This window comes from Pinus tabuliformis, chromosome 6 (genome assembly GCF_031772625.1).
Source record: "Pinus tabuliformis cultivar Carrire ecotype Pingquan chromosome 6, CPIR1, whole genome shotgun sequence".
Taxonomy (NCBI): domain Eukaryota; kingdom Viridiplantae; phylum Streptophyta; class Pinopsida; order Pinales; family Pinaceae; genus Pinus; species Pinus tabuliformis.
Window position 1 is genome coordinate 1483317782 of NC_142292.1, and position 10217 is coordinate 1483327998.

A 10217-nucleotide genomic window follows, 5' to 3' on the forward strand; every position below is an offset into this window, starting at 1 on the left:
TAAATTAGTTCATTGATTTATAGTTCCTCGTTGTAGCTGTACAAATCGTGGATCAAATTTGTTGTTGTTTCTATTTATCTCATGTTGTTACACTGAGTTAATCGCAGAATGATAGGAACCAGCTGGAATAGATGTTAATTCTTATGTGGGGCGCCTTTACCTTAATAGCTACGAGTTGTGATTTAATTTTGTAGATTGTTTTTATATCTACACACATGTTTTGATTCAACATTTTAGATCAACGACACCCTTTTACAGTTTTCTGTATTTTCTTCTGCTTGGCTGGAGTGTATCGGCACAAATAGTGCAAACTCCATTGAAACATCAAGACCTACCCTAGGTTGACAATTAATGTTGCAGCCTGAGTCAATTAAGGTTGATTAAAACAACACTACAATTATGAATAAAAAACTAAAACTTGGAATTTTTGTATATGGTTAATGAAGTCCTAATAGTCCTGAGATGCATAAAAACTAGTCTTCTAGGTCATAAACAAAAAGAGTGCAATGTTGTGCACAAAAAAGCTAATCTATGTGATGGAAAGCAACACTTGAAGAAGGGGTAGAGCCTTTATCACTAGAATGCTAAACTAGGACTTGCCATATCAATGACTGAGACTTGGCTAAGTTGAATTTGGTAACTTGACATTGATATCTTTAAGTTGAAGCTATACCTCATCAAGTTGTAGAATACTATTTCCTTGGCTTCATTCCTTTCTAGAAGAAGCTTCCAACCAGGGTCTTTATATTCCAATAAAGGTCAACATCTTCTAATATTTCATATCACCGATGTGTGAGCTCCTTGGGTTTAGCATCCACTCTCCTAATTTATATTCAACATCAATATCGTGAATAACTCCCCTTTCTTCCCTAATTTCCTCCTCAACGTAGTTGATTTCATTGTATATGTTGGAGGAGTTGTTCCTTGTGCATGAATGATAACTCCAATGCTTGTGATCTTATTCAAATGTCAAAGGAACCAAGGTGAGCACCTCGAACACTAACCAAGACAAAATAACCTTTGCACCCTAAGAAATAGACACATCCTCAAGGCATTATAGAGTAGTAATAACTAGAGGCCCAAGGAGATATAAAAAAGCACTGTCAAATTAAATTCCCATCTAGAACCCCCCTTCACCATTGCATAAAGACTAGAGGTGGTGGAAAGCTTCCATATTGTGAAACCATTCACACATATTATGGCCATCATTGAAAGGAGGAATTCGAGATGCATTGGCTTGGTGTTATAGCCTTATTTTCCAATCCACTACAGTGAAAGAGACCCTAATTCAACTCACCTTAGTTGCTAGCTAGAATGCATACCCTTTTACTCTTGATTTTAATTATATGGGCCTAGTAGGGAAGTTATTAGATATTATAGGGCTGAATTACATATTTGAGTAATTATTCATAATTATTTTGTCACAATTTCATAATAATAGTTATTTGATAATTGAGAAAAAAACTCATAATTGAGAAGGAGGTTCTTAGCAACTTGGGAAAAGCTCATAATTGAGCATGAAACTTGTGCATGACTTGTAATTGCTTGGTTGACATGCTATCAAGTCTATCCATGACTTGTATCCACCCAATTCACATGTCATCAAGCCTAACTTCTTATAGCCCTAGGTGTCTTGATAAATCCTCTTGAGTCCAAGAAAACCTATATAATGAGACCCTCTCAAGGTGAGAGAAAAAATGATATAGAGAGTATTTCACAATTATGCTAGTGGATTTCTATGAGAACTTCCTTTGCATGTGAGGTGAGCCCAATCTTGAAATGAGTCAAGAGAGGGGTGATACCAAATATTGAGGAGTAGTGCAGTTATACACCAAGTTGTAATGTGTAACAACCTCGGGTTAAAAGTTCATGTAATAAAGGTTAATAAAGGGAAAATAAGACCAAGGTCATGGGACATGTATTCCAAGCTGAATGTTGGGAAAACATCCTAGTGGATGTCACTTTCAGTTTATTTATGGCTAAGGAAATTGGCAAAGGAAAAGAGGCATTAATTGGCATTTATTTATGAAAATAAAGGAAAATAGGAGAAAAGGGAGATGAAAGGTCATAGATTTGCATGAGAGGGAAATTGAAGGAAAATAGAGGAAACTGAAGAAAACATAGGCCCCAATAATAAAAAGGCTTCTGAAGACCAATTCACAACTTTTTGTCAGTTTGGCTTTGGAATTAGTTTCAAATAGAGAAGAGAACCAAGAGGAGAAATCAAGCAAGCAAGTGAGCAAAGGAAAGCAAAGGAAGGACAAGGAAAGAAAAGGACAAGCAAGGAAGGTTGGATCAAGAAGCTTCAACGGGATGATTTTGTAGGTGACAGGTTGCATGTGTGATTTCCTAGTTGATTTGTGAATGCATGGTACATGCATTTTTGTATTTGGTTCTTTTTCTATCATTGGCATGAGTTTTTCCTGGTTTGACAGTGGTTTCAACCTTGCCTTGCCATTTCCGGATAACCATGGTGTGATGGGATTATTTTCTCGTTTGAGCTTTGGATTACCAGAATATTTTGGAACCTGGTGAGGTGGTCTCAGCAAAATTACCAAGGGTTGGGGGTGGAGGTGCTTTAATCTCCAATAAGCCCTCAATAGGTGGGTGGAGACATGAAAATTCCTCAAGGTAATGGTGAAGAATCTATGAGGCATCCAAGCTTTTTTTTGGGCTTAGTGATCTCCTGGCCGGTATTGGCGGGATCGCACTAGCCTAAGGGTGGGGGTGGTTTAATATGTGGGAAGCCTTGGTTGTTTATGTCTTGGGATCCCACATTCATGCTTAGAATATGGCATGGGGGTGATTCAATGGAAGAAATATTTGGTTCAATCCAATCTATGGTTGGGTGGTACGTGGAAGTCCCTGACTTGGTTGGATTTTGCATAAGTTAATAAGATATATTTTCCTATTGTAATCTATGAGCATTTGTACTTGTTATTATGGTGATTTGATGGTTGTTATGTCATGGTTAATAATCTGGTTATATGTTAGTTATAAACATGGTTCTATAACGTGCTCTAGTTATGGCTTTGTTCAGGATTTGATAAGTATTTGATGATTAATGAATGCATGGGCTAACAAATATTATTGCAGCTATTATGAGAGGCTATTAGACCTTCTTGGCAATTCTCAGATAATTTTCAGACTCCTATGTCCAGATATGAATTCATGACCTGTAGATTACATGTTCACCATATGTCTGACGAAATGACTGTCATGGTTAGGCCTAGTTAGGTCAAATCCTTGTTAAAGTTTTGTATGTTTAGCATTTTCCTTATGCCATTTATAATTCTAAGAAGTTTTAAGAAGTTATGGGCAGTGGTCTGGAGACTTGCTGGGAATTCTGGCTCAGATCTCGGGATCACATCCTCTGAACTAAGGATTTTTTGTTACAACCACACTCAGGTAGGCTTGCACATGTGGTTGGAGGGTCACAACCACACTCATGTAGGCTTGTACATGTGGTTGTAGGGTCAAAACCGCACTCATGCAGTCTTGTGCATGCGGTTGGGAGTCTAAGTCACTAAAAAAGCAGTACTCTAGCTCAAGGTTGGGTCACCTGGGGTGGTTCTTTAGCCCCTGAGTGTCCTGTAAGCCCTGTAAGATGCCACTTTGTGGTTAGAAAGTCTCAAATGTTGGCCCCACTTCCATATCTGAGGCTTGGAGGTCAGATCATGTCATAGTGGCACTCCGTTTCACATTTAACCTGAGGGCTTGTAAAAGCGGGTAATATGGGGTGGGGCGTTTACATAATGTGTACCTTCCTTTATGATTAATGAAAGCATCTACGAGTTCTCTCCCATATGTTTTATGCCTTTTCATATGTATGTGGATTTGATTATTGTTTGTATATCATAACTTACCCTATGTGGAGGAAAAAACATTGTTTTGTTTGTCTTGCTTATGTGCAGGGGATTGAATCAGAGGGCTAGGAGCAAGATCTTCGAGTGGAAGTAGGGTCTCTAAGATTGTCTTTAGGATCCACAATCTTCACCAAATCACGAGGGATCAAGTATGCACCCCTCTTTCTCATTAGATAAGATGAATTGTATGTACTTGATTTAGACCTTGAGAGTTCATGTACACTATGCCACAAACTTTCTAACACATCTAAGTGCAAGATCCATGGAGCAATAACTACTTACCTTCTTAGCATTTTTTAGGTAACACTTGGCTAGATGACAGGGATGAATAAGAGCTATTTCCTCTAACTTTGCCTTGAAATCCATTTCATTAAGTCATTCCAAGATATGTCAACTGCATGCTACCTCATAATGACACATGCCTTGTCACAATTGTGACATAATACTTTTGTTAGTGGCATTGGGTTGTCCAAGTAAGGACACTCTTTCATGCTCACACCATTCAAGGAATTAACCTACGAAACCATTTTTTTTGTCAGTCAAAATGCTTCTATTAATTCATCCAAATATTACAACATGGTTGCCCAATTTTCACTATTCTTTTAACCTCACTCCTACCAGATTTGTTGGCCAATAAGCATAAAGACTAGTTACAAAGTGCTAGAATCTACTAAGAATCCAAAAACAGAAAGACTGGATTACCCAAAATACCCCTAAGATGAATATACAACCCACAAACATCAAGGAGCAAGAGGATTTATTGGAGCTACATTATATGGTTTGTTGCCTCGTGAATATAGATTCATATGTTCACCATGGACATGGAATTCTTGAGCCAACCTCCCCTCCATGCATTCCATTTTCTCAAACAGTCTCCTTTGGCCATGCTAAAGTGAAGCAAAATGATCTTGTATATTACACTGATTGTGTTGCAAATCATTCATCAAACTAATGACCTCATTACAGTCATTGCGACGATTTTATCCCAATTGTTCCAAGAGAAGGGTGATGTGCCACAATGGGGATTCCAAGGTGTCGAAATAGGGAGGAAGAAAAATACGACCAAGACTTCCCCTTTGTGTTTCCACTCCTCCTTCTCCCCCTATCTCCATACTCCCCCTTTGTGCTAAGCTCTCTGTGATCTTGGCCCTATCCCTCTCCATGCTCTATCGTGTTTCCTATACATTTTTAAACCAACCCCAGCCCGCTGAGACCAATACCTTACCTCTAACAATACACAGAGATTAAGAAATACCTATAAATCCTAGTACCTGATAGTAAAGTTCCCACAGTGCCAAGTCCAAGGCTCTCTTGAGAATGACAAACAACGATAAGAGCTGCCACCTTTCTCTACCAATTTTCCTCCATAGAACAACAACAACCTCTTCCCCCCACGACTTCGTCTCTAACCAAATTAACACGATAACCAGTTGTTCCAAAAGATCTGAATAAAAATAAGAAAATCCAATTCGCTTAGACCAAAGAGAGAGGTTGTTGTTGTTAACAACAAACTGGGGATTCTCGCTCATGGAAAAATCACATAAACATAAATACACCCGAACCAAACAATGTGCTCCCCATGTGTGCTACCATCCCGACCTCTATCTTTGCCTTTTGTTAAAGGGCCTTTAATTTCAAGACCAGACTCTTGTATAACCAAATCAAACCTCATGGACTAAGCACATGCTTTCAACCCCTAGTTACAACCACAATTGACCTTGAAGCCTTGAAAACCCAAGCTTTCCTCAACAAGAAATGGGAGCACCAAGATACAAACACAACTAAAAGACTCCACCCCCGACTAAATAAAAGAAATACATTATGAAAGCCAAAGGAACAACCAAGTAGGCTTACCAGATTGACTAATTTAGAACACCATCTTAGAAACACCCCACCAGTTGTCGAATTTAGTATGTGCCTCCCCCACACTAAACTATCCAGTGACAAAGTGAACCCCATCTATCTTCCTCAATAGGATCCAAAACTTGGCGTGTTTGGCCTCCAATAATATCACATGGAATTCCCCACTTGCATTCAAGATTCTTTATCATAGGGTACCATAACATATGGAGCATGCACAAGTTGGTGATATGCGCAAACTCTTCACAGCCTACACCACACCCTCATGACCGCCCATAACCAAGCTCACAAACACCATGACTAATCTCGCTAGCCCACATATAAACCTACCACCCAAGATCTCGAAACTTCCATGCGTTATGTTATACACGCTGCCAATATGCCACATATGCCTTGGTTCAAATTATGAGAAAAGATAATCCCCTCCCATCCCCAATATAAACACTATCATCTATCTCCTCAAGATAACCTTCAAAACCATTACGATGGTTTTTTTATAATTATTTTTATTTATTAAAAAAATTAATAATTAAAATAAAAAACTTATATTAAAAAACAAATAAAATTATTTTTTTTAATTTTTTTTTTTTTTTTTTTACAATTAACCATTATAACCTAAAAAATAAAATACTTCTATATATATAATATACCTTTAAATTTTATATTTTAAAATTTATATATAATCACCTTTATTATTATTGATTAGTATAAAGTAATAACAACTCTATACGATAAGATTTCAATAATTGATAATTAAAAGTCTCCGCACGTTTATAAAGGACAAAATTAGCTTCTATATTATTCTAATGAAAATAGGCTTGCAATGTTAAAGCCACTCATAAAGAGATGAGGCATCAAAGGTCGCGCTTATTTATTTATTTATGACCAGTTATGGTTACCTCTATGTGAAAGCCACTTTTAAACTAATAAAGCATCCAAAGTCTGTCTTATTCATTTATGTGGGGGATTCAGTTGAGGTCATTGATGTGAATGCATAGTAAACGTTTCTGGAAAGAAACATGACCCTAACCTAATACTCCACAACTATTATGCTGACAAAATCCTCCAAACCAGCTATTGAGAAGTGGTATTTGTGAGCCTCCTCTAACCAAACCAGCTTTTGAAATGAAAAGTGGTATTGTGAGCCTCCTCACATGAGGTTGCTTTCATTATTACACCCATCTCATGTGCATATTGTCTTGTTCATTTAGTTAGGTAATCATTATTCAAATAAATTATATCTCTTGGAAAAAGTTGTGGACTTGTGGTATGAAATGAAATTTATATTCAAAAGAAATTAGGTTTAGGTTTATGTGGACTTGTATGTGGTTTTGAAATTAGGATTATTTGGACTTGTATGGGGTTTTGAAATTAGGTTTATGTGGACTTGTATGTCGTTTTGTACTTGTTTATAGAGTAAATTTCAATGACAATTTAATATATTTAATGTATGGAATAAATTGGATGGTTTTAAAAATAGATTTTGTCAACATTTTAAATTTGAATGGAGAAAATAACTTTCTTTTCAATTGTCAAGGAAGACTAAATTCAGTGGTCAAGTAAGACTTAATCAAGAATTTAGAACGTTCTAAATGAATATCTCATTTTTATATTAAAATAAAATTATGTCTAATTTTATATAGATATTTCACTAAAATATCTTATAACTTATTATTAAAACATGACAATCTTGTCTTCATAATAGAGAATGAATGTGTTTCACATAAACTTTTCAATTCCAATTTATAATAAAATTATCACCCATACTTAATAACAACATTTCATAAAAACGTTTATATTTATTATCTTGTTTTCATATAAGAGAATAAATACATTTCACATGAACTTTTCAATTCCAATTTATAATGAAATTATAACCGATACTTAATAACAATATTTTGAAAAAATATCTATTTATATTAGATAAACCTAAATTGAAATAAAATATATTTACAACCAAATATATAAGTGATGAGAAACTTCCATTATTCATATTGTTGTCAGAAATTCTGGATTAAAACAGCGTATAATTCTAATTTGGAAATCCCAACAACAAAAAAATATATTTTTAAATCTCACTATAAATCCAACGATAATTAAAACCAATTTTTAATTATTTTAATTTCAAATATCGCCAAATTTAAAACGTTATCCACTAAATATTAAAGCCGATTTTTGATTATTTAATTTTAAATATAGTTGAATTTGCAACCTTATCCACTAAATATAACCGAAAATGAACAGTGTAAACGCCTAGGGAGCTTCTCTGCAAGAAATCCTCCTTACGGGTCCTTTTATTGACCATACAACTTTATACGACCCTGAACACAAAGGGGGGCATATCTTCATAATTGCCCATCAATGATGAGTCAACTCAACTTTGAAGGACACTAAAGGCTTCAGACGTGATCTGATCCAGGGTGGTATTAAATAGGCAGTAATTTAAAAAGCATAGTCCCATCAATGGCAAGACTAGAAGGTTGTACTTGCCAACTGCATTAAAAGGGCGAGAATCTTATTATGGTTGGTCATAGAAAAGGTTTGAATTTTTTTTTTAAAGTAGTTAAATAATTATTTTTAAAATTTAATTTTTTGGACTATGATTAGATAGTGAAATTTCGGTTGGAATTTTTTCAAAATGTTACCCGAATTTCCATTGTTTACGTAGCGAAATTGTGGTTTTATTAGACTACCATTTTAATTTTAAATGATCTTAAATAAAAAAGTAATAATAATATAAGTTAATTAAATTTATATAATTAGTAATATATGTTTAATTAAATTGATATAATTTTTTTATGTCAAGTTGTTTGTGATCTTCTTCCAAGCTTGACATGTGGCTCGTCAAAGTCACCCGGGGATCACTCTTGACCCGGGCCACACTGACCCAGGGACATCTAAGCCATCAAAGTCACCCGGGGATCGCTCTTGACCTGGGTCACACTGACCCAGGGGCATCAAAGCCGTCAAAGTCACCCGAGGATCGCTCTTGACCCGGGGTCACACCGACCTAGGGGCATCTAAGCCGTCAAAGTCACCCAGGGATTGTTCTTGACCCTAGCCACATCGACCTAGGGGCATCTAAGCTGTCAAAGTCACCCAGGGATCGCTCTTGACTCGGGCCACACCGACCTAGGGGCATCTAAGCCGTCAAAGTCACTCGGGGATCGCTCTTGACCTGGGCCACACTGACCCAGGGGCATCTAAGTCATTAAAGAAGTCACTCGGGGATCGCTTTTGACCTGGGCCACACTGACCCAGGGGCATCTAAGTCTTTAAGTATGGGGGTTTACGCAGTGCATTATATTAGATATCATTTTGGGATTCAACTACATCTAAGTCATCAAAGTCACACAGGGATCGCTCTAAACCTAGGTACACCAGCCTTTAGCTGGCTGGGTTTTTTAGCATGTTTCCTCCCCTAGCACAAGGCACAACCACCCCTTGTGAGGTTTGATCCTGGGTCACCTTGCTTACAAAGCCATCCTCAACCACTTGTGCTAGTGAAATTTGACAAATTAATATAATTACTATTAATATAAGGAAATGAAGTTCAATTAGATACAATAACTTCATTCTTTAAACATAGAGTGTTCTGTAGATAATAAATTAATTGTTAATTATATTGGAACAAAATTTATTAATTTGTTAATTTTGATAATTACAAAATAATACATTAATAATAGCATATTAAGATAATAAGTTAAAATTATAATAAATAAAAATTATATTTAGAATTTTATATTTGTTATATTAAAGTTATATATAAGGGACATGCTTTTGGGTTTTGTCTAATTTTGAATTCACTATCATTATTAAAAATTTAATAAAAAATTTAAATGAATAAGAAATATGTTTTTCTATATTTTCTATTAATTAATAATTTATAATATTTAGAAATTTATAATAGTATTATAAAAATAAAAATTATTTAGTCTTTTTAATATTTATATAATTATACAAAATTTAAGAAAAAAATACTAAAATAAAAAATTCCATGATTATTATTATTAATTTATTTAGAATTTTAAATTTAATATACTTATAAAAATTATTATTAGTATTAATTTTAGTATTAATTTTTAAATTTTTAAATTTATATACTTATACAAAATTTAAAATAATACACATTGTTATTATCATTATATGTTGTTGTTATTACATGGTTAAGTTTTGTAGTCTGTGATGATGGATGGAATTACCATCGAAAACTTTGGACCGATAACAATTACTATAAAGTGTTAATTCGGAAATCACAAACAATAATATGAATATCTGTGGAACTCTCCAAGCACACATATATGTATGTCTTATTCATTAGTTCAAATTTTGATGGATAATAAATAAAGTTACCATGACAAACGTTAAATGGATCACAAATACTATATCGTTCTAATCCAGAAATCCGTTCTAATCCAGAAATCCCTAACAACGATCTAAATATCTGTGGAAATCTCTAAACACTCATATCATTATCTCTTTTTCATTAAG